We start from the raw sequence: 6114 nt of genomic DNA on the forward strand, positions 1-6114 counted from the left end.
TTAAACCCTTACAAACAAATACTACGTGTTTACATAAAATGGATTCAGGTTCTAGGCTCAGATAATTACAAATGATTTTTTTTCTCCCCTAATGAGTGTTTGGCAAAACATGAAAAATTGTGCAGGATGGGGGATAATTCTTTATGTGGGACTCTTAGCAGGTCACTAAGCGTCGCTGGCCCTTGACCACAACTACCCCCGCACCACCCCACCCCGCAACAACTGTATGAAAGCCAAAAACTCCCTGACGAATTCCCAAAGCATCCTGTGGGTGTTGATACTACCCCTGCTGAGAAACACTGATTTGGAGGTTTTCTCTGAGAAGCAGCCAGGCATGGAAGAGGGAAGGCTCAGACCTCTGTTGTACCTAGATGTTTGGATTTCTCTCAGTTTTGCTTTTGATGAACATAATTTAATACTAACCTTGGATGATACTTAGTCTTCAGACTTAAAGTTAATGCAATAAATGTTGACCACGTGTCCTCTATTTTAAAGACTGTTCATCCAGGGGATGGAAAAATGAATATGACCTGGGCTCTGCATGCATGGCTTTCCTTTTATCATATTCTAAGGGTGATAAGTCGTATGAAACCCATCATCTAAGACTGGATGCATACAAAGGCCAGGGCTTCAGGAGCGGTGGAAGTGTGAGCCGGGGGGACCAGGGCAAGCTTCTACACTCCTACAAGGATGCACAAATTAAGTGAGGCCTTGAATACCAGGAAGGAAGTTTTCAGGTGAAAATAGGGGGAATGAGCAGCTAGCTGTGGAGGGGACCGTGGGGATGGAGATGGAGTTGGGAAATTGCAGATATGGTCAGGGAGCCCGAGTAGCTTTCTATGGCTGGAGCATGGTTTTAGGGGAGGGGAGGAGACACACGTCTCGAGAGGCTGGTGGGGCAAACTGTAGAGGGCCTGGGAGGGAGGACTGCTGGGAAGGGAAGGGAGGGAGAGAGGAAGCAAATGCACATTCCATATTAATTTTAACTTCTTGAGAAAGGTCCCCAGTCCTATGGTAACTATCACATACTTAATGGATGCTGCTCAGTGTCTGCCTCCCCCACCAAGCTGCAGGCTCTGTATTTCTCTAGTTGGGCCTGGCACCCTGCAAGCTCAGGTTTGGGATGTGGAAGGCTTTTGGACCTAAGGTGAACTGGACTCTTTGGGCCAATTCTCTGTATCTAGGTGAGTCAGTGTGCTGAGGTCAGAAGTGGGGTCTTGGAGTCTGGACTCCTGGGTTGGCCTCCGACTCGCACATGCCAAGAGGCCTTGGGTGGATCCATCTCTTGGTGGTCCCCTTATCTGTTCAGTGAGGGGCCTGAGCCCATAGAAGAATCATGTCCCCTCCAGCTCCCACGTTCCCGCCTTGTTCTGTCAGGTCACCTGTTTAGAGCCTGAGGTCACGACCTGAGCAGCACTGCCCCCTGGTGGCAGTTCTGGATGGCAGGAGAGCCAGTACCACCTTCCAAGTCCAATCCCCCTACCAGTACCACCTTTCAAGTGCAAGCAGAGTTTGGCCCAAGCTTCAGTGTCTAGAGCAGAGGGGTGGGCAACTCAGCAGTCAGTCCCTTCCTAGGGGACTCCTAGTAGTGCTTTCAGTGCCCTCCCATGACCACCCACCATCACTGAGGAAAGTCCCTGGGACCACGTGACTTCATGGGTCATTCTGTCCCTGGGATCGGGCAAGGGGCATAGGGGGAGGTGGGGCTCAGGAAATACCATCCTCCCTCATCTTCATCATCATCACCACCACAAAGCTCTTGGGGTCTACGAACACAAGCACACCTGCCTTATCCTGAGTCCTCATGGTAACTCTGTGGGGTGAGGCTATCCTCTCCCATTTTATTGATGGGAAGACTGAGATTCAATGGGAGGAGGAGATGGCCCCAGGGCATCAGGCTTTTCCCACTTATGAGTGAGAATATGTGGTGTTTGTTTTTTTCTCCTTGTGTAACTTTGCTGGCAGCGTGGCCCCCCTAGCACCCCAATCTGCCCCATGCCACTAGCAGTGTAGCCCCCGGATAGCACATCCAACACACTCTACCAGTTCTAGGCAATGTAACCCCATTACTCCCCCCCAAAGCACTCCCCCCACACCGCAGGCAGTGTACCACCCCATAGTGCCCACAGTCTGATGCAGCCACGAGGGTTGCTGCACTAGAGTCCCAAACCCGCCTCCCCCCACCCCGCCACGGGCAGTTGAGCTCCTGATGGCGCACCCCCCAGTCACAGGCAGTGCAGCACCCAACAACGCCCCTAAACCACCCCTCACTGCCAGCATTTAGCCCCGGGGAACTCTACCCAAGCCACCCCCTGCTGTGGGCTGTGCAGCAGAAGATAGCACCCCTAACCCTTCCCCAGCCACCAGCAGTACACGTTAGTGTACACAATCTGCCTCCCCCGACCACTCTTGCCACTGCGGGCAGCATAGCCCCAGATATACCTGCCCCACCACCAGCAATGTAACCCCGGAGAATGCCCCCAATCAGACCACTACACCACATGCAGCGTAGCCTCTAGCAGTGAGCCCCAACAGGACACCCAACCCCTGCCCCCAGAAGCGTACAAGGCAGCCCGGGAACACTCACCTACCCCATCACATTTCTATTACTGTGGCCGAGCTGCAGTCTCCAACATCACCACCAACCACAGCGAGGCGAGCCAAGCCGCGGTGGCACAGGCTCCAGCCTCCAACATGTGGTGGTGCCTCTTCCTTCTCCTAGTTCTCCAGCCCCAAAGGAGAAGCTCCCACTGCTGGCCGCCCTCCTACTGCTCTGTCGCCACCACCAACTGCAGCGAGGTAGTGTCCCAGGCTCCGGGGCTCCAGGCTCCATCCATCCTCCAGCCTCCAGCAGGCAAAAAGTGGCAACCTGCCCGTTTTCTAAGGCAGGCACAGAGAAGCTCCTCCGCTTCACACAGAAGAGCCTGAAATAAGGTGAAGCGAACTCAGCGTGCTTTATATACCCAGGTTATGCAAATGAGGTTCCTGGACTACATGTTCTGATTGGACGAGAGAAAAACCTCTAGGCTTACTCTGATTGGACTTTATTTTCATGCTGTGATTGGTTAAGACTTGCTGTCATCCAATCAGAATATGATAAAGTCCAATCAGAGTAAGCCTGGTGGCTTTTCTCATCCAATCAAAACATGCAGTCCAGGAACCTCCGTGGGCCTAACCGCAGTATATAAATAATGCTGAAAACCGCCGACGCTTTTTCAGGTTCTGCCATCTTGCTGTCTAGTTGGGCGTAGAGGACTAGAAGTCCGGAGTCACTGGCCGTATGCCGGAGGCTAGAGCCACAGGAGCGCAGCTCGCCTCGCTGCGGTTGTTGGAGGCTAGAGCCGTGGGAGCACAGCTCACCTCGCAGCGGTTGTTGGCAGCGACGGAGACAGCGCGGCTGGAGAGGTAGGAGAAAGAAAACAGTTTTGGGATAGATGGAGGGGAGTAAAGAGGGTAGTTAGTGCCAAAGGGAAAAAAGGATAGCTTAGCGTTGCAAAAAGATGGCGGGGAAAAAAGTTTTTGGGTAGATGGAGGCAGAAAAACAGGGTGGAGCGGGAGGGAAGGAAAGTTTTGCAGAAAGACGGTGGGTAAAAAGTTTCAGGGTGGATGGAGGGGGAAAAGAGGGTGGCAAGTGGGAGGAGGAAAGAGGGTGGTGATGGGGGAAAACGGGGACAAGCAGTAGGGAGAGAAAGTTTTGTGAAAAGACGGTGGGGAGAAAATACAGGGGGGCGAAGTTTTTGGGTAGAGGAGCAAAAGAGGGCAGCAAGTGGGAGAAGGAAAAAGAGGGTAGCCAGCAGGAGGAAGACAAGGTTTTGTGAAAAGACAGTGGCAGAAAAGAAAGACAGTGGAGAAACAAAAGGCGGGTAAAAAGTGTTTCGATAGATGGAGGGGCAAAGAGGGTGACGAGGAGGAGGAAAGAGGGTGGTGAGAGGGAGCAGGGATAGAGGATTGGGAAAACGACGGAAAAATAGTTTGGGGTAGATGGGAGGACAAAAAAGAGGGTGGCAAGCAGGATGGGGAGGAAAGAAGAGCACGAGTGGTCAAGGAGGGAGACTTTGAAAAGATGGTGGGGAAAGTTTTGGGGAGTAGATGGGGGAAAAGAGGGAGGTCAGCAGGAGTGGGGAGAAGGCTTTGTGAAAAGACGGGGGGGGGAAATGTTTGGGTGGATGCAGAAGAGAAAGAGAATGGCAAGGAGAAACGGGGGAAAAGACAATGAAGAAAACAGTTTCTGGTTAGATGCGGGGGGAAGAGGGTGGTGGGCAGCAGGAATGGGGAGAAGGTTTTGGGAAAAGATGGGGGAAAATGTTTTTGCTTAGATGAAAGAGCAAAAGAGGGTGATGAGGGTGATGAGAGCGGGAGGGGGGGAAAAGGTAGTTAGGGATAAGGGGAAAAGACGGTGGGAAGAAACAGTGGGGAAAGGGTTTGGGTAGATGGATGGGGAAAAGAGTGTTGAGCAGGAGAGTAGAGAAGGCTTTGTGAAATGATGGTGGGGAAAAAATGAAGTTTGGGTGCAGATGGCAGAAGAAAAAGGGTGGCGAGAGGGAGGGGGCTGGCCAAAGGTCGGGAAAAGAAGGTAGGGAAATAATGGTGGGGGACAAAGGTTTTGGGTAGATTTTTTTAATAAGATCATTTGTATTTTTGCTTTTGAGTAGTTCGAGTTCTTCATATATTTTGTGTATGAACCCCTTGCCTGATGCATAGTTTGCAAGTACTTGCTTCCATTCTCTGGGTGGTTTCTTCATTTTAAAAAAAATTTTAAATTTTTTTAGAGTTTTGCTCTGTCGCCCAGGTTGGAGTGCAGTGGCGCGATCTCGGCTCACTGCAAGCTCTGCCTCCTGGATTCATGCCATTTTCCTGCCTCGGCCTCCTGAGTAGCTGGGACTACAGGCGCCGGCCACCAAGCTTGGCCAATTTTTTTGTATTTTTAGTAGAGACAGGGTTTCACTGTGTTAGCCAGCGTGGTCTCGATCTCCTGGACTCGTGATCGGCACGCCTCGGCCTTCCAAAGTGCTAGGTGTACAGGCATGAACCACCGTGCCTGGCCTGTATCTTCATTCTACCGATTGCTTCCTCTGCTTTGCAGAAGCTGTTAAGTTTAATGTAATTACATCTTTGCTTTTGTTGCTTGTGCTTTTGATGTCTATTTGAAAATTCCTTGTCCTCTCCAGTTTCATGAAGCATTTATCCTATGTTCTCTAGTAGTTTCATAGTTTCAGGTCCTACATTTAAGTCCTTATTTTGAGTAGATGTTTGTATATGGTAAGATAACGGCCTAGATGGATTCTTGTACATGTGGGTGTTGGGTTTTCCTAGCACAGTTTATTGAAGATTGTCCTTCCCAAATGTGTGTTCCTGGTGCCTTTGTTAAAAATGGGTTGACAATAAATGCAGGAATTTATTCGATTTCTCTATTGTTTCACTTGTCATTCGTTCGTCTCTGTCTCTCCCCCACCCCTTTTATTGATAGTACCATGCGTACTATAGATTTGTAGTATATTTTGAAATCAGGTAGTGTGATGCTTCCAGCTTTTTTATTCCAGATTCTTCGGTCTGTCAGGTATTTTGCATTTCCATATGAATTTTAGGATGTTTTTTTCTATTTCTATTAAGAATGCCTTTTGTAATCTCCTAATGCTATCCTTCCTGTAACTTAAGATGGATTGCATTTATTCTGTAGATCCCGTTGGCTGATATTTTAACAATATTCTTCTAGTGCACGGACATGGGATATCTTTCCATTTACTTACATTTGTTTTAATATCTTAAAAGGGGTTAATATTCAAAATACATAGGCAACTGAAACATCTCAATAGGAAGAAAAGAAGCAATTGTGCTTTTTAAAAATGGACAAAAGACCTGAATCGACATTTCTCAAAGATAAATGCATGGCCAACAGGTATATGAAAAAATGCTGAATATCACAAATCATCAGGGAAATGCAAGTTAGAACCACAAGGAGGTATCACCTCATACCCAGCATATGTATTTCTTTCTGAAGATTTGTTTTTGTTGGCAAGATTGTTCTTTTTTGCTTGTTTGATGATATATTTTTCTTCCCTATAAGCACATTTATTGAAGTGTAGCAAACTAAAAAGTGCACAGATCATGAATGCC

The sequence above is a fragment of the Nomascus leucogenys genome, unplaced genomic scaffold (assembly GCF_006542625.1).
Source record: "Nomascus leucogenys isolate Asia unplaced genomic scaffold, Asia_NLE_v1 000733F_111167_qpdss1sc, whole genome shotgun sequence".
Taxonomy (NCBI): Eukaryota; Metazoa; Chordata; class Mammalia; order Primates; family Hylobatidae; genus Nomascus; species Nomascus leucogenys.